The following is a 19,974-nucleotide window of genomic DNA, read 5'->3' on the forward strand; positions in this document are numbered from 1 at the left end:
TACACACCCCCTGTTGTTAGTCACTAACAGTCCCCATTTACAACTATTCACCCTCCCAGCCTGATCGTTAGCAACTCCTTTGTCTGTCCAACTGTCTTTCTCTCTCTTTGGGCCCTATCCTATCGTTTACTCCCTACCCCACCCACCTCCCTATTTTCTGCATATAAACTGACGTTTTCTCAGCCACTATCAGTTCTGAGGAAGGGTCACCGGACCCGAAACGTTAACGCTGTTTTTTCCTTCACAAATGCTGCCAGACCTGCTGAGCTTTTCCCAGCAACTTTGTTTTTGTTACTGATTTACAGCATCTGCAGTTCTTTTAGTTTCTACACAGTTAGGATGGAGCTGGTTTTACAGGATGGAGGAGGGATTGGAGCTGGTGTACAGGGCAGTGAGGAGGTGAACAGAGCTGATTGTACAGGAAGCGGGTATGGATGTGATGGAGCAGTTTGTGTGGGGGGATAAGGGCAATGGAACTGATTTTGTACAGGTGGAAAGCGGTTGTACAGGGGATTGTTGGATGATACAGAGTGCGGTAATGGAGCTGGTTGAAGGGGGTTTTCGGCAATGGAGCTGGTTGAGTAGGAGTTCGGGGATGGAAGTTGTTGAACTGGGGTGTTGTGGAGTTGTTTGCACTTTCTGTAGAGTATTTTGTTGTCTAGTGATGGAGCTTGTCCTGCTCCATGATTGTGCTACAGTGTTAAAAGTGTATACAGCTGTAGAGTGAACAGTAATTGACCGTATGATGTTTGCTTCGGACTTGCAGGCGCACTGTTTACTGTATGAGTGAACTGGAGTTATGCCATGCTTCCTGGAGTCTTCTCGGTGAGGTGAGTGGTAGTTCCTCTACTGTGTATTGACTCTCTGTGCCCTTCCTATATGTTTTTAATCTACTGACCTTTCCCTCTCACTTTCAACGATGCTGTCGTGATTCATCTGCTTCAGCCTTCCCCTGCCTTACGTGTGTTTGATCTGTCTTCATTTCCCTATCATGGAATGTGGAAGTTAATAATTTTTCTGTCCTTTTTAGTTAGCCTGGTTTCCTGTATGCAGAATATCCTCATACTCCATGAAGCTTTATGCAGCAGACATCTGTTGTTTTTTCTTTTTTCATTGAAGGGATGAAGGTATCGTTTTTAGGCAGCAGTTATTGCCCATCCCTAATTGCCCAGAGGGCAGTTGAGTCAACCATATGTGGGTTTGGAGTCACCTGTAGGCCAGACCCGGTAAGGATAGCAGTTCCCTTCCCTAAAGAACACTAGTGAACCAGATGGATTTTTCTGACAATCGACAATGGGTTTGTGGTTATCACTAGATTCTGGTGTGGTCTGACAAAGAATTGATCAAGTTTTGGTGGTAACGTGGATCAGATCCTGCTTTGTCTTTATGGTGTAGCTGTTAACATTGAAAGAGAGAGCAAATTGACTTTTCCAAAACATGTGGATTGCCTAAACTGTTATGGTACAACTTAGTACACCTGTCAAGTGTTTGCAGAGTTTAGAGCAGATTTTTTTGTTGGTCTTAAAAAGGACGATTTTTGGAGAAATGCAGTTGTGTCCTTCATGTACTGGCCAGCATACCATAACTGTATGATCTCCATCTCTGCTTTATGTGCCTTTGTGTGTGTATTTTGTGGCAAATCAATACACGTATCACTTGAAAGACGCAGGCTGAGCTAAGCTAAAGTAGGCTTCACTAGCTGGAGCTTGGCTGAACTAGGCCCAACTAGGTTTCATAAACTTGTACCAGGTTCAACCATATACAGTTTACCCCATTTGCCTGAATCAGGCCCAACTAGACTTCAGAGCATTACAATGGCCTGATGCCTCCTCGGTGAGATGGAAGTTTTTCCTAAAAAGATTTTTTTTTTGATTTTGCAGTTACAGACCATCAATGGGGCAGGGAATTGTGTAATTATAATGTTGAGTTAACACAATGCCGTGGAATAAATAGTTTTGGTGTTCTCATTATGTATTCAATGTCTCCCTCCTGCTTTAAATTTAAAACTTACATCATTGATATTTTCTGTGCTTTTTAGTTATTTCCTTCCTTCATTAGTTTATCTTCATCTTGCTTCTCCACTGGCCTTATTTAATCACTGAACACCAGAGTTACTAATCTTTGTTCTTTAGAAAATAGATCTCTCGCACCAAGTCCCCATTACTTCTGTCACAGTTTGCCTATTTCTTCACGCCCTCTCTGTCCCCATCAACGCTTCCCTTTCACATCCATTAAGTTATTTCTTCATTGTTCTTTGTTCTTTTTGTGTAAAGGAGAGGAGTGGACATGATCGAGTGCACTGTTCACGTATAAGTCTTACACTCCCCGTGTCACAATGTGAACTTAAGACCAGAAGGCAGGAGGAGGCTCCTTTCACCCATCCAAGAGATCTGCTCCAGCAGTGGGACAGAGCAAATAGCCCTGTATCTGGGCCTGGGGATCATGAGCACATGTCTCCCATGACCAGGAGTAACAGCCCATCAACATCACCCACTCCCTCTGAAGACCATGCTTTACAGCATGTTAAAGACAACTTTTAGTTTTTGTTTTCTGAATCAACCACAACTCTTGAAGGTGTGAGCAAGGTGCCAGAGTCCCTTTGAAAGTTGTTCTCATGGTATTAGCAAAGGAAGCTAACAAACTGGCCAGGGGAATTGAATGTGTGGACAATGATAAGAGTTGTCCTTGTTGGTCAGTCTCTGAGTTGGAAACACAAGTCTAAAGAGTAACGTGGTGACTTGGATCTATGGATAAATAGTCCTCAGCTGCTTCAAGAAGACCATCATCCCAGTACCTAGGAAAGCACATGCAACATGCTTTAATGACTACCGTCCAGTGGCTCTGGCCTCCATAATCATGAAGTGCTTTGAGAGGCTGGTCATGGCCCACATCAACTCCAGTCTCCCAGCCCGCCTTGATCCCCTACAATTTGCCCACCGACCTAATGGGTCCACAGCAGATGCCGTTTCCCTAGCCCTGCACTCATCCCTGAAACATTTGGACAGCAAGGACATCTACGTTAGACTCCAGCTCAACAACTACAGCTTCACCTTCAACACCATTATCCCCTCCAAACTGATCTCAAAACTCAGAGATCCAAGTGAATAAAGGCAGCTACAGAGGCATGAGGGAGGAGCTGGGCAGAATTGACTGGGAGAGGAGCCTAGCAGAAAAGACAGTGGAACCGCAATGGCAGGAGTTTCTAGGAGTAATTCAGGAGATACAGCAAAAATTCATCCCCAGGAAAAATAAGCAGCGTATAGGGAGGATGAGGCAACCATGGCTGACTAGGGAGGTCAGAGATAGCATAAAAGCAAAAGAGAAAGCATATAATGTGGTGAAGGGCAGTGGGGAACCAGAGGATTGAGAAGCTTACAAAGGCCAACAAAAAAAAAAGGAGGAAGAAGATTAAATATGGGGGTGACCTAGCCAGTAATATAAAGGAGGACTATAAGAGTTTCTTTAGATATATAAAGGGCAAAAAAAGAGGCAAAAGTGGACATTGGAGTGCTGGAAAATGATTCTGGAGAGATAGTGGGGAAGAAGGAAATGGCTGAGGAACTGAATAATTACTGTGTTACTTCACATTGGAAGACACGAGTAATATCCCAAAAATTCAAGGGCCAGGGGACAGAGCTGAATATGGTGGCCGTCACCAAGGAGAAGTTGCTCGAAGTACTGGCTTGAAGGTGGATAAGTCACCAGGACCAGATGGACTTACACCTAGAGTTCTTAAGGAGATAGCTGAAGAGGTAGTGGAGGTATTATTGGTGATCTTTCAGGAATCACTAGAGTCAGGGAGAGTCCCAGAGGACTGGAAAATCGCTAACATGACACCCCTGTTTTTAAAGGGAGTAAGGCAAAAGACTGAAAATTACAGACCGATGAGGCTAACCTCGGCCATGGGTAAGATTTTAGAGTCCGTTGTGAAGGATGAGATTTCTGAATACTTGGAAGTGCATGATAAAATAAGGCAAAGTCAGCATGGCTTCATCGAGGGGAGGTCATGTCTGACAAATTTGTTAATGCTTTGAGGAAGTAACAAGCAGGTTTAATGAAGGAGAGCCAATGCATGTTATCTACCTGGACTTCAAGGAGACCTTTGATAAGGTGCCACACAGGAAGCTGCTGACTAAGATAAGGGCCTATGGTGTTAGAGGCAAAGTGCTAGCATGGATAGAAGATTGCTTTCTGCCAGAGAGTGGGGTTAAAATGGTCTTTTTCAGGATGGCAGCCAGTGGCAAGTGGTGTTCCGCAAGGGTCAGTGTTGGGACCACGACTTTTCACTTTATACATTAATGATCTAGATGAAGGAACGGAGGGCATTAAGGCTAAGTTTGCAGACGATACAAAGATAGGTAGAGGGACAGATAGTATTGAGGAGACAGGGAAGCTGCAGAAGGATTTGGACAGGTTAGGAAGTGATAGATGGAGTACAATGTGGGAAAGTGTGAGGTCATGCACTTGGGTAAGACTAAAAGAAGCATGGACTATTTTCTAAATGGGAAGAAAATTCATAAGTCTGAAGCGCAGAGACTTGGGAGTTCTAGTCCAGGATTCTCACAAGGTAAACTTGCAAGTTGAGTCAATAGTTAGGAAGGCAAATGCAAATTCGGCATTTACTTTGAGGGGGCTTGAATATAAAAGCAGGGATGTACTTCCTAGGCTCTATAAGGCCTTGGTCAGGCCACATTTGGAGTATTGTGCGCAGTTTTGTGCCCCATATCTCAGGAAAGATGTACTGGCCCTGGAGCGGGTTCAGCAGAGGTTCACAAGAATGGTCCCAGGAATGAAAAGCTTAATGTATGAGGAATGTTTGAGGACTCTGGGTCTGTACTCAATGGAGTTTAGAAGGATGAGGGGGAATCTAATTGAAATTTATGGAATATTGAATTGCCTGAACAGAGTGGACGTAGAGAAGGTGTTTCCAATGGGAGGAGAGACTAGGACTTGAAGGCACAGCCTGAGAGTAAGGGAAGACCTTTTGATCAGAGATAAGGAGAAACTTCTTCAGCCAGAGAGAGGTGAATCTATGGAATTCAATGCCACAGAAGGCTGTGGAGGCCAGGTCATTCCGTATTTTTAAGGCAGAGATACACAGGTTCTTGATTGTCAAGAGGATCAAGGGTTATGGGGAGAAAGCAGGAGGTTGGGGTTGAGAAACTTATCAGCCATGATTGAATGGCCTGATTTCTGCTCCTATGTCTTATGGCCTCATGGTCTCAGCTCTGCCCTCCGCAACTAGATCCTCAGCTTCCTGACCCACAGACCACAATTAAAGAAGATAGACAACTACACCTCTTCCACAATAACAGTCAACACTAGTGCACCCCCAAGATGTGTTCTCAGCCCCCTACTGTATTCCCTGTACACCCACGACTCTGTTGCCAAATTTCGTACAAACTCCATCTACAAGTTTGTTGACGACACTATCGTGGTAGGACGAATATCAAACAATGATGAGTCAGAATACAGGAAGGGGATAGAGGGCATGGTGATGTGGTGCAGTAATAACAACCTCTCTCGCAATGTCAGCAAAAGTAAAGAACTGATCATTGACTTCAGAAAGAAAAGAACACCACCCCCCCACCCCGCCACCATCAACATCAACGGAGCAGAGGTTCAGTGTGTAGAGACCAACAACTTGCCCTGGGCTTCCCATGTAGATGTGGCGATCAAGAAGGCACAACAGTGCCTCCTCTCCTCAGGCGGCTCAGGAAATTAGGCATGTCCATAAGGACCCTTGCCAACTTTTACAGGTACACCATAGAGAGTATACTGTCCGGGTGCAATATTGCCTGGTACGGCAACTGCTCTGCCCAGGAATGTAAGAAACTACAAAAGTTCGTGTGCATAGCCCAGACCATCACGGAGGCCAACCTCTCATCCACGGACTCAGTTTACATGCCATGGAAAGGCTGCCAATATTACTGAAGACCCATCCTATCCTGGTAATGCTTTCCTACAACTTTTTCCGTCAGACAGAGGATACAGAAGCTTGAACATGCGTCAGCAGGTTCAAGAACAGCTTCTTCCTTTCTGTCGTTATACTGATGAATGGACTCTGTAACTTCAAATAATGCTGGTCTTGTTAATGTTGATCTTGTCTCACATACAGTATAAGATGTATGCCTTACTCTGTCCAAGATTTTTGTTCACCGTATGATCTGCCTGTACTGAGGTTGTTGACTTATTTGCCAAGCTGGCTTGTTTTTGAACAAAAACAAGCCAGCTCAGGGACCAAGTCAACAACCTCATCCACAAACCAAGCTACAGATCTTTGCCAAAACTTTAAATCTGCCTGTACTGCTTGCAAGAAAACTTCACTGTACTTAGGTACACATGACAATAAATCAAGTCAAACAAAATAGTGCTGGAAGGCACCCAGGAATGGCACTGCATAACTAGTTCTGGTTGGGAAGGTGGCTGAGTCTTGAAATAGATTTTTGTCTTGTTTGACAGATTTTACAAAAAAGCTGAGGGTTTCTTCCTAGTTCCCAGAGCAATCTTTACCTCTCGACCAATGTCATTGTCACATGGCTGTGTGCAGAGCTCTTGCCATATTTTCTGATTTACAACAGTGGCTTGTAAAATGACCCTTGTAAAAGCCACTGCATCATGACACCAAGAATAAACCTCAATCTTCTGAGTTATAATAAATCTGGAAGATAGGAACCCCCTCTTCCAGAATGAACGTGGCTCCCAACCATTCTGAAAAGCATCATAGAAATGCAGTTTGATGAGCCCTTTCTCCATTGTTGGACCTGTTGACAACACAGGATTGGTGAATATATCCCATTTTAGAATTTAATGAGATTTGTTATGCCAGCATAGTAAAGGGATGAGTCTAGGATAATCTTGCTTGTCCTTTGAGTTGAAGATCTAAGTTATTTGGTAGGATCCCAATGCGGATGCAGGTGACTGCTGACCGAGCTGATGCTCTCATGATTTCCCAGCTTCTCCAGTCTCTATTCATAATTGAAATTCCACACCCCGCAACCTAATCTCTCAATTCTTTACTTCACTGTCTCTGATGCTATCATGTTCTTCGTACACTGTAGCCCCAGACCTAGACACAATAATTCAATTATAGCTGAGCCAGTGATTCATATGGGCTTAAAATTAGCTCCTTCCTTTTGGTACAGTGTCACTGTTTATAAAATCCAGTGTGCTGTATGCTTTAGGAGTTATTTTTTCTTCCTATCCTTTCATATTCAGTGATTTGTACATTATGTACCTCCAGATCTCTCTCCTCCTGCACCACTTTAATGTAGTACGATTTATTTGATGCTCTCTCTTTGTTCCTCCTCCAAAATTGAATCCCTTGCGCTTTAAATTTCATCTAATTGTCCAGCCTGTTCACCAATCTATACTCGTGCTTCTCAAAGTTTAACACTATTCTCTTCACAGTTCATAATATTTCAAGCTTTGTATCGTCTAAATTTTGAAATTGTGTCCTGTTCCCCAAATCTGTATCAATATATATCAGGAAAAGCATTGTCCTAACACCACACTTTCCCCACACCCAGCTTCCAGGAACTACAGTCCTGTCTCCAGTGCAATAAGCATCCTTTAACCACTGATCTCTGTTTTGTCTCACTAAACCAATTTAGTTTTGTGTTGTTACTGTTCCTTCAATTCAGACTTGTCTAACATGCAGTGCACAGCCAAGGTGTCATGTGTGATCTGCTGGACTTGTTCAAGATACAGGAAAATGTTACAGTCCTGCTGATGGTAATACTGGACAGGTCAGATCTGAGTAAAACCTAGCTTGAAAGACAATAAGTAGCAAAGACACAACATTGGTTATTCTCTGGTCTTCTGCAACCTCGCCTGTGGCTAAAGAGAAGACAAAGATTTCTGTCAATGCCCTAGTAATCACCATCCTTGCCTCCTTCAGTATCCTTGGATCGATCCCATCAGACACTGGGTATTTATCTACCCTAATGTTTTTCAGTATACCCAAGACGACCACAATATCAACATGTCCCAGAATGTCAACATATCCCTTACTAATTAAGGACATCACCCACACATAAATTCCCTTCTTTGTCCTTGAGTGGACCTACCCTAGTTGTCCTTTTTAGTCTTAATATACGTACAAAATGATTTGCTAAGGACACTTCATGGCCCCCATGTGGCCCTCCTAATTTCTTTGTTTTCTACTTCCTTCATATTCCTCAAGGGCCTTGTTTGATTTCAGTTTCCTAAAACTTTTCTTTTTGACAAACGTCATCCAAGGGTCCTGAATCTCGCCATCTTTATCTTTCATCTTTACAGAAACATGCTGGTCATGTACTCTGATCACCTGGCCTTCAAAAAATTTCCACATGTCAGATGTGGATTTACGCTCGTACAGTATCCTCCAATTGAATTTCTCCATTTCCTGCCTAACACTGTTGGTAATTAGCCTCCCATCTTACCAGCTTACTGCAATCCCATTCAACTTCAATTCATCTTCTGCATTAATCTGCCATTAGGGACCTTGTGAAAGGCCTTGCTAAAGTCCATATAAACAACATCTACCATTTTGCCCTTATCAATGATCTTCGTCATTTCCTGAAAATATTCAATCATGTCTGAGAGACATGACCTCTCCTGTACAAAGTCATGCTGCCTGTCGCTAAAAGTCCATATTTTTCCAAATGTGAATACACCTTGTCATTAATAATCTTTTGCAATAATTTTTCTACCACTGATGTAGGGCTCACCAGCCTGTAGTTTCCTTGATTATCCTTGTTGCCCTTCTTAAACAAGGAACAATGTTGGCTACTCTCCAGTCCTCTTAGACCTCTGCTGTCACTAAATAGGATACAAAGATTTCGTACAAAGCCCTTGCAATTTCCTTTCTCAGTATTCTGAGATAAATCCCATTATGTCCTGGGGACATCTGTACCTTGACGCTTTTCAAAACACCAAACCACCTTTTTTATATCCACGTGCCCTGGAATATCAACATACCCCTAACTATACTCACCATTCACCACATTCTTCTCCTTTGCTCCTAATATATGTGTAAAAATTCTTGGGATTTTCCTTAATCCTATTTGCCAAGGTCATTTCATGGCCCCTTTTAGCCCTCCTACTTCCTTGTTTGAGTTCTTTCCTGCTATCTCTATATTCTTTGAGGGCTCTGTCTGTCTTCAGATTCCTAAACCTACGGATGCCTTATTTTTGACTAAGCTGTCAATTTCTCTTGCCATTCAAGGTTCCCAAATCTTGCAATCCATATCCTTAACTTTCTCAGGAACACGCTGGACCTGAACTCTAAACAGCTGGCTGTGAAAAGATTCCCACATGATAGATGCGGATCTACCCTCAAATAGCATCCCCGATCTATATTCCCCAGCTCTTGTCTAATATTTTCCTAGTTACCTTCCCCTAACTTAATATTTTCAACCGAGTGCTTTCTCAATCGATAGCCACAGGAGAGGTGCTAGAAGACTAGAGGTTGGCTAACATGGTGACACTTTAAGAAAGGTGATGCGGAAAAGCCAGGGATCTGTACATCAGTGAGCCTGACATCAGTGGTGGGCAAGTTGTTTCAGGGAATCCTGAAGGACAGGATTTACATCTATTTGAAAGGGCAAGGACTGATTAGGGATGGTCAACATGGCTTTTTGCATGGGAAATCATGTCTCACTAACTTGATTGAGTTTCCTTGACGTAGTAAGGAAGAGGATTGATGAGGGCAGAGCAGTGTATGTGATCTATATGGACTTCAGTAAGGCGTTCAACAAGGTTCCTCACAGTAGATAGGTTATATCACATGGAATACAGGGATAACTAGCCATTTGGATACAGAACTGGCTTGAAGGGAGAAGATCATAGAATCACTACAGTGTGGAAACGGGCCCTTCAGCCCAACAAGTCCACACTGACCCTCGGAGCATCCCACCCAGACCCATCCCCCTATCGGCCACCTAATCTACACATCCCTGAACATTGAGTAAATTTAGCATTGCCAAGAAGACAGAAGATTGCTTTTCAGACTGGAGGCTTTTGATCAGTATTGTGGCACAAGGAACCATCTTAGGCCCACTGCTTTTCATCATTTATATAAATGATTTGAATGTGAACACAGGAGGTATTGTTAGTAAGTTTGCAGATGACACCAAAATTGGAGGTGTAGTGGACAACAAAGAAGGTTACATTGGAATACAATGGGGTCTTGATCAGATGGGCCAGTGGGCCAAGGAGTGGCAGATGGTGTTTAGTTTTGTTCGCATTGTGATGTGCTGTATTTTGGAAAAGCAAAACAGGACAGAAATTATACACTTAATGGGAAGGTCTTGGGGAGAGTTGCTGAACAAAGAGACCTTGGAGTGCAAGTTCGTCGTTCCTTGAAAATGGAGTTGCAGGTAGATAGGGTAGTGAAGAAGGCATTTGGCATGCTTGCCTTTATTGGTCAGTGCATTGGGTGTAGGAGTTGGGAGGTCATGTTGCAGCTGTACAGGATATTGGTTAGGCCACTTTTGGAGTACTGTGTGCAATTCTGGTCTCCCTGCTATAGGAAGGATGTTGTGAAACTAGAAAAGGTTCAGAAAAGATTTGAGGATGTAGCCAAGGTTGGAGGGTTTTGAGCTATAGGGAGAGGCTGAATAGGCTGGGGCTATTTTCCCCAGAGTGCCAGAGGCTGAGGGGTGACCTTTATAGAGGTTTTTAAAATCATGAGGGGAATGGATAGAGTAAATAGCCAAGATCTTTTCCCTGGGGTGGGAGAGTTCAAAACTAGGGGGCATAGGTTAAAGGTGAGAGGGGAAAGATTTAAAAGGGACCTGAGGGGCAACTTTTTTCACGCAGAGGGTGGTGCGTGTATGGAATGAACTGCCAGAGGAACAGGTGGAGGCTGGTACAATTACAACATTTAAAAGGCATTTGAATGTGTTCAAGAGGAAATGGGCCAAATGTTGGCAAATGGGACTAGATTTATCTAGGATATCTGGTTGGCATGGATGAGTTGGACCAAAGGGCCATGCTGTACACCTCTATGGCTCTCTGACTATAACTCTCTTATCCTTATCTGAAGTATTTTAAAACTTGTGGAATTATGATCACTGTTCCCGAAATATTCCCGCACTGAAACTTCAATGACTTGGCCAGGCTCATTCCCCATTACCTGGTCAAATATGATACCTTCTAAGCTTTAAATTCATCTGCCTTGCATATTTACTCCTTGCATTATAACAAATACACTTCAGACTGCCAGTCTCACTGCGTTCAGTAACCTCTCCCATCTATTCTTCCCCTTAGGTTTACTGGCCTCGTTCTCTAAGTTTTCCTCAGTCATTTAAATTACTGACCCTACTGCTCTGGTTCCCAACCCCTCCCACTCTAGCAAACTCTTTTGAATGATACTTGGAAACCTCGCTGTCAGGATATTGGTGCCCCTCCTGTTTAGATGCATTCTGACCTTCTTGTACAAGTCACAGCTGCCTCAGAAGATATCCCAATAATCTGCGTGTTGTGAGTCCTCCCTCCTACACCAGCTCTTTAGCCACACATTTCACTTTACTATCTTTGTATTCCTAACCTCACTGGCATGTGGCGCAGTGAGTAATCCTGAAATTTCAACTGAGAGGTCCGGCTTTTCTGCTTACTACCTAACATCCTGAACTCCCTTTGCAGGATCTCTTTAGTCTTCCTGCTTATTTCGTTAGTACCAATATGGACCACAAACTCTGGCTGTTCACCCTTCCCCTTCAGAATATCCTGTGCCCATTTGGACATCCTTAACTCTGCCACAATGGAGGCAACACAACATCCTGGAGTTTCATTTGCAGCCACAGAGATGTTTATCTGTGCCCCTGACTATAGAGTCGCTAGTGCTACTGCTCTTTGTACTTTGATCTTCACTGATACACAACAGAGCCAGCTGTGCTGTCACTCCCCTGGCTGCTGCTGTCTCCATCTTGATAGGCAATCCCTCCAACAGTATCCATACTATATGCTTGTTAGAGGGTGGGCTAGCCACTGCAATCCTGCACTACCTGTCTGCCCCTTTTAGCAGTCACCCATGCATCTGCTTGAACCTTGGGTGTGACCATGTCGCTAAAATTTCTATGACACTTACCACCTCCTCCGTGCTCCTAGGTGTGTCCAATTACTGCTTCAACCAATTTGTGCTGTCTAACAGGAGCTGTAATTGGATACACTTTGTCAGGGCATTCAAACTGTCTGTGATTTCTCAATTTCCAGAGAAGTATACAACTCTGCTTACTGCCATTTTTAACCCTCCAGCAAATATTTAATGAAAAATAAATTTCTATTAAATTAATTTACAGCTAACTAGATGATCCCTAGAGATAAATTGACTAAAAAATGGTTAATAATTATTCTGAAAACAAGAGTTAGATTTACTCGAAATCCCAGTATAGTTATACTCTACCATAAGCCTAAATCGCATAACTGTAAAATCTTATGGGTACGAAAAGATGAATGGAAGTTGAAGGTAAGAGGGGAAAAAAAAAATCACCTGACCACTACTTATCAATCCAGCGCTCTTGCATCCAAAATGTCACTTTTGGACTTATAATGTCACTTCCAAATCTGTGGTGTCATAAAGTGCAGTTCCCACTGCTCTAAGTGCACTCATAAGAACATAAGAACTAGGAGCAGGAGTAGGCCATCCGGCCCTTCGAGCCTGCTCCACCATTCAATAAGATCATGGCTGATCTTTTCGTGGACTCAGATCCACTTACCCGCGTTCTCACCGTATCCCTTAATTCCTTTATTGTTCAAAAAAATATCTACCTTATCTTTAAAAACGTTTACTGAAGTAGCGTCAACTATTTCACTGGGCAAGGAATTCTATAGATTAACAACCCTCTGGGTGAAGAAGTTCCTTCTCAATTCAGTCCTAAATCTGCTCCCTCTAATCTTGAGCCTATGCCCTCTTGTCCTAGCTTCACCTGCCAGTGGAAACATCCTCTCTACTTCTATCTTATCTATTCCCTTCATAATTTTATATGTTTCTATAAGATCCCCCCTCAATCTTCTGAATTCCAATGAATATAATCCCAATCTACTCAGTCTCTCCTCATAAACCAACCCCCTCAACTCTGGAATCAACCTAGTGAACCTCCTTTGCACCCCCTCCAGTGCCAGGACATCCTTTCTCAAGTAAGGAGACCAAAACTGCACACAGTACTCTAGGTGTGGCCTCACCAGCACCTTGTACAGCTGCAACATAACCTCTCTGCTTTTAATCTCAATTCCTTTAGCAATGAAGGACAAAATTCCATTTGCCTTCCTAATTACTTGTTGTACCTGCAGACCTATCTTCTGTGATTCATGCTCAAGGACACCCAGGTCCCGCTGCATAGCAGCATGCTGCAACTTTTTACCATTCAAGTAATAATCCTTTTTACTATTACTCCTACCAAAATGTATGACTTCACATTTATTTACATTGTATTCCATCTGCCAGACCTTTGCCCACTCACTCAATGTATCTTTGTTCCTCTGCAAAGTTTCACAGTCCTCTGCACACTTTGCTCTGCCACTCATCTTAGTGTCATCTGCAAACTTTGACACCCTACACATGGTCCCCAACTCCAAATCATCTATATAAATTGTAAATAATTGCGGTCCCAACACCGATCCCCGAGGCACACCACTACTCACTGACTGCCAGCTAGAATAGCACTCATTTATCCCCACTCTTTGCTTCCTGTTAGTCAACCAATCCTCTATCCATGTTAATACTTTACCCTTAACGCCATGCATCCTTATCTTATGCAGTAGCCTCTTGTGCGGCACCTTGTCAAAGGCCTTTTGGAAATCTAGGTACACCACATCCACTGGGTCCCCATTGTCCACGTTGCTGGTAATGTCTTCATAGAATTCCAAAAGATTTGTCAAGCATGACCTGCCCTTCATGAACCCATGCTGTGTCTGCCCAACCGGACAATTTCTATCAAGATGCCTTGCTATTTCTTCCTTGAAAGTAGACTCAAGCATCTTCCCCACTACAGAGGTTAAGCTAACCAGTCTTTCATTCCCCATCTTTTGTCTACTTCCCTTTTTAAACAGTGGAGTCACATTTGCTGTTTTCCAATCTGCTGGGACTGCCCCAGAGTCCAGCGAATTTTGGAAAATTACTGCCAGTGCACTGGCTATTTCTCCCGCCATCTCTTTTAGTACCCTGAGATGCATTCCATCAGGGCCAGGAGACTTATCAGTCCTTAGCTCCATTAGCTTGCCCAACACTACCTCTTCTGTAATAATGATTGTTTTCAGGTTCTCCCTTACCTTCGTCTCTTTGTCAATTACTGGCATGTCATTAGTGTCCTCCACTGTGAAGACTGATACAAAATACCTGTTCAATGCCTTGGCCGTTTCATCATATCCCATAACTAAACTCCCCTTCTCATCCTTTAAAGGGCCAACGTTTACTTTAGCCACTCTTTCGTTTTATATATTTATAGAAACTTTTGCTGTCTGTCTTTATATTCTGTGCTAGTTTTTTTCTCATGTTCTATCTTACTTTATAGGTCTTTTTGTGGCTTTCTGTTGACCTTTAAAATTTTTCCAATCTTCTAGTTTCATGCTGTTTTTGGCCGCTTTGTATGCCTTCTCTTTCAATTTGATAGCCTCCCCTATTTCTTTAGACACCCATGGCAGATTACCCCTTTTCTTACAGTCCTTCCTTTTCACTGGAATATACTTTTGCTGAGCACTTTGAAAAATTGCTTTGAAAGTCTTCCACTGCTCGTCAACTGTCCCACCATAAAATCTTTGTTTCTGGTCTACTTTAGCCAAGTCCTCCCTCATTCTATTGTAGTTCCCCTTGTTCAAGCACAGGACCCTGGTATTGGATTTTATCTTCACACTCTCCATCTGTATTCTAAATTCAACCATACTGTGATCACTCCTTCCAAGAGGATCCCTAACTATGAGGTCATTAATTATTCCTGTCTCATTACACAGGACCAGATCTAGGATAGCTTGCTCCCTCGTTGGTTCCATTACATACTGTTCGAGAAAACTATCACGGATACACTCAACGAACTCCTCCTCAAGGCTACCCTGACCAAACTGGTTCGACCAATCTACATGTAGATTAAAATCCCCCATGATAATTGCCGTACCATTTTTACAGGCATTAGTTATTTCTTTGTTTATTGCCCGCCCCAATGTGATGTTATTATTTGGTGGCCTACAGACTACGCCTGTCAGTGACTTTTTCCTCCTAGAATTTCTAATTTCCACCCAAATGGATTGAACCTCATTCTCCATAGAACCTATATCATCTCTCAGCACTGCCCTGATGTCGTTCTTGAATATCGGAGCTACACCCCCCCACCTCCCTTACCTTCCTGTCTGTCCTTCCGAGTAGTCTGGTACCCTTGGATATTTAACTCCCAGTCGTGACCATCCTGTAACCATGTCTCCGTAATGGCTACCAAATCATATTCATTCGCAATGATTTGTGCCGTTAACTCATCAACCTTGTTATGAATGCTACGAGCATTCAGATAAAGTGCCTTTATGCTAGCTTTCTTACCCTCATGATTTCCAACATCTTTAATAATATCTCCTGAGTTATCTTTCCCGATCCGGCTTGCTCCTCGCATATTTACGTGAAAGCTTCTACGAGGGTGTGCTCTATCCAGGCCCACACCTGCAAATATTTATCTGGAAACTCATTCCAGGTGTGCTCTTTAAGATCCTGCTCCTCGGGTATTTATGCAGAATAAATAAGTATTTATCCGGAAGCCCTTGCTCAGAGTGTGCTCAATCCAGGCCCAGCTCCTTGGGTAAATGTCTGGAAGGTCTTGCCCCAAGTGTGCTCAATCCAGAATCCGCTCCTTCATGTTTATCTGGAATCTCCTGCTCCGACTGTGCTCAATCTAGACTCTGTACATCGGGTACTTACCTGGAAGCTAAATGTTGCTGTTCTGTGTGCGTTCAATCCAGACCCTGTTTCTCAGGTGTTTATCTGGAAGCCCTCACTCCAAGTATGCTTAATCCAGACTAAGGTATTTATATGGAAGCTGCTGCTCCAAGTGTGGTCAATCCAGCCTCGTTAATTGGATATTAATCTGAAAGAATCCACTCTGAGTGTGCTTAACCCAGGACACTCTCCTTGGCTATTTAACTGGAAGTTACCATTGCTGCTTAGTGTGCGCTCAATCCAGGCCTGCATCTCGGGTACTTTATCTGGAACCTCCTACCCAGAGAGTGCTCATTAAAGGTACCACTGCTTGGGTTTTTATCTGGATGCTCCTGCTCTGATTAACATAATCCAGACCCTGCTCCTTGGGTATTTACCTGGAAGTTAATGCCCCCATTCCATGTACACTCAATCCAGACCCACCATGTCAGTTATTTCTCCAGAAGCTCCTGCTCTGAATGTGCTCAATCTGCCCCCACTCCCCCAACCTCAGCTATTTATGTGGAAACTCCTGCTCCCACTCTAAGTGTGCTCAGTCTAGACACACTTATAATTTACCTGGAAGCCACTGCTCCAAGTGTGGTCCATCCAAGCCCCGCGCCGCGCATATTTATCTGGAAACTCCTGCTCCAAGTGTGCTCAATTCAGACTCTACTCCTCAGGTATTTATGTGGAAGCTCCCACTACTGCATCTAGTAAGCTCAATCCAGACGGCACCCCTCAGCTATTTATCTGGAAGCTACCGTCCCAACTGCACTCAATCCAAGCACTACTCGGGTATTTATCTGGAAGCTCCTGCTCTGGGTTTGCTCAATTCAAACACACTACTCGGGTGTTTATCTAGTTGCTCCATGAGTGTGCTCAACCAGACCCCTCTCCTGGGTATTTATTTTGGAAGCTACCGCCACTGTTCCTTGTGCACTCAGTCTGTGTCTCGCATCCCAGATATTGATCTGGGCGCTCATACTGCTGCTCTGAGCATGCTCAATCCAGTCCATACTCTTTGGGTATTCATCTGAAATCTCCTGCTGCATGTGCGTTCAGTTCAGACCCCACTCCTCAGGAATTTATCTGGACGTTCTCTCTGCTGATCTAAGTGTGGTCAATCCAAACCCCTCGCCTTGGATGTTTCTTTGGAAGTGTGCTCAGTCCAGGCCCTGCCCCTCGGCTTTTTATCTGATAGCCCCCGCTCGGGTTCCGAGTGTGCTCACTCCTCAGATACTAATCTGGAGGCTCCCACTCCAAGTCTGCTCAATCTAGGTCCTGCCCCTTGGATGTTTATCTTGAAGCTCAGGTTACTGCCACTGCTCCTAGTGAGCTCAATCCAGGCCCCAATCCTAGGATATTTATGTAGAAGCTTCTTCTGCATGTATGCTCAATCCAGACCTCACTCCTTGGGTATTTACCTGGAAGGCCCTTTTCATGCTCAGAGTTGCTCAATCCTGGTGCCACTCCTCTGATATTTAGCTGGAAGCTACTGTGCCAGATGCAACCATAAATACCCGAGGAGCTGGATCTTTGTGGAAGCTTCTGCCACCACTTGGAATGTGTGCTCAATCTAAATCCTGCTTCTCTGATATTGTTCTGGATGAATCCAATCAGGGTGTGCTCAATCCAGGCCCTGCTCCTTGGGTATTTATCAGATGCTCCTGCTCTCAGCATGCTTAATCCAGGCTCCAGTCTTCAGGTGTTTATATGAAAACTCCAGCTCCAAGTGTGCTCAATACAGGCCCTGCCCCTTGGTATTTGGAAGCTCCCACCTTGTGTGTACTCAATTCAGACCTTGCTTCTCGGATATTTATGTGGAAGCTGCTGCTGCCACCCCATGTGCACACAATGCAAATCCTGCTCCTCATATATTTTCTGGATGCTGCTGCTGTACTGTACTTTTTCAGGTATTTATCTGGAAGCTCCTGATCCAAGTGTGCTCAATTGAAGCCCTATGCCTCAGGTATTTATCTGGATGGTCCCTCTTTGAGCATTATCAATCCAATCCCCATCATTGAGTATTTATCTGGAAGATACTGCTCCAACTGTGCTCAATCCAAGCCTGAATCAGATGTTTATCTGGAAGCTCCTGCTCTGTGTGTGCTCAATCCAGGCCCTGCTCCTCGGTTATTTACATGGAAACTCCTGTCGCTGTTCAGCGTATGCTCAATCCAGACCCTACTCCTTGGGTGTTTCTCTGGAAGCTCCTACTTTTGGTCCAAGTGTGCTCAATCCGTACCCCAGTCATTGGGTTTTTATGTTGAAGCTCAGGTTATGGCTGCCACTCCAAATGTGCTCAATCCAGACCTCATTTTTCAGGAATTTATCTGGACAGTCCTGTTTCAGGTGTGCTCAATCTATGCCCCTGCTCCTCAGGTATTTACCTGGAAGGTCATGCTCAGTGTTTGTTCATTCCAGGCCTCTGCGCCTTGGAGTGGGAGCTTGTGAATTAATACCTGAATACGCTCAATCCAGGATCCTCTGCTCAGGTATTTACCTGGGCATGCACAATCCTCAGGCATTTATATGGAAGTACCTCCATCAAGGTCCACTCCTCAGGTATTTATCTAAAAGCTCATGCTCTGAGTATGAGCGGTCCAGGTGCCACTCCATGGGTAGTTTTGTAGAAACTTGCACTCTTAAGTTCAGGTTCCTGCTTGTCCGGTAGTTGCCAGAAGCTCTCACCGTCGCTGTTTGTGATCTCAATCCAGGCCCCTACTCTTCAGGTATTTACCTGGAAACTCCTGTTGCAGTTCAGAGTATGCTCAATCCAGACCCCACTTTTCAGGTATTCGTGTGGAAGCCCCCACTTCTGAGCATGCTCAACCTAGGCCCTTCTCCTCTGCTATTTATCTGGAAGTTCCTGCCTTGAGTGTGCACATTACATGCCCCCACACCTCAGGTATTTATCTGAAAGCCTCTGCTCCATGTGTTTTCAATCTAGGCACTGGTCCTTTGATGTTTATCTGGAAGCTCCCGCTCCGAGCATGCTCAATCCAGGCCCCGCTCCTCAGTCATTTATGTGAAAGCACTGCTGCTCCGCGTGAGTTCAGTCTAGGCCCTGCTTCCACCCTGCCTGTACTCAAGTCAGAAACAACTCCTCCGATATTTATCCAGAAGCTCCCGCTCCAGGTGTGCCCAAGCCAAAGCCCACTCCTCAGGAATTTATCTAGAAACTTCCTTTCCGAGTTTGATCAATACACACTCCCACAACTCACGTATTTATACGGAATCTCCCACCCAGAGTGTGCTCAGTTCCAGCCCCGCTCTTTAACCTGGAACCACACGCTCCATGTGTACTCAAGCCAGATCGCACTCCTCGAGTATTTTATCTGGAACGTCCTGCTCTGCATGCGTTCCATTCAGGTCTTGGGTCTTTATCTGAAAACTCCCATTCCAAGTCTGTTTGATCTGGGATCCTCTCCTCAGGTATTTAACTGGAAGCTCCTGCTCCTGCACCAGTGTGGTCAGTCCAGACCCTACTCTTGACCTATTTATCTCTAAGTTGCGATTGTGAGTGTGCTCAATCCAGGCTCCTCTCCTTGGAGATTTATCTGGAAGCTCCCATTCAGAGTGATTTGAATCCAGGCACTGCTCCTCAGGTATTTACATGGAAGCTCTTACTCCGAGTGTGCTCAGTCCAGACCTGTTCCTGAGGTATTTAGTTGGAAGCTCCCAGGCCGAGTGTGTTGAACTCTGGCCACATTCCTCGGGTATTTATGTGGAATCTCCCACTCTGAGCATATTTAATTCAGATGCCATTACTCAGTAATTTATCCAGAAATGTCTGCCAGTGTGCTCAATCCAGGACCCACGTCCTTTGCTATTGATCTCGGTGATCCTGCTGCTGCTCTGAGTGTGCTGAATTCAGGCCCTCACTCCTTAGGTATTTACTTGGAATCTCCTGCTCCTCAGGTATTCATCTGGAAATTCCCGCAGCTGCTAGCATTCTCATCCAGATTCTGCTCCCAATGAATTTGTCTGCAAACTCCCACACCGAGTGACATCAATGCAGACATTGCTCCTCAGACATTTATCTGGAAGCTCCCGATGCTGCTTCCAGGTGCTCAAGCCAGATTGCATCCCTT

The 19,974-nt window shown here is 44.2% G+C and overlaps 1 long non-coding RNA gene across 2 annotated transcripts in view; it reads left to right on the plus strand.

Moving 5' to 3' along the window:
* Positions 1-6,645, plus strand: part of LOC125484529 — a 7,414-nt gene extending 769 nt beyond the window's left edge. For both annotated transcript variants that reach the window (XR_007263354.1, XR_007263353.1), the window contains exons 2-3: positions 767-830; positions 2,274-6,645. This is a non-coding gene — a long non-coding RNA (uncharacterized LOC125484529). The remainder of the gene's footprint in view (positions 1-766; positions 831-2,273) is intronic.
* Positions 6,646-19,974: the final 13,329 nt, after the last annotated feature.

The sequence above is a fragment of the Rhincodon typus genome, chromosome 12 (genome assembly GCF_021869965.1).
Source record: "Rhincodon typus isolate 14 chromosome 12, sRhiTyp1.1, whole genome shotgun sequence".
Taxonomy (NCBI): Eukaryota; Metazoa; Chordata; class Chondrichthyes; order Orectolobiformes; family Rhincodontidae; genus Rhincodon; species Rhincodon typus.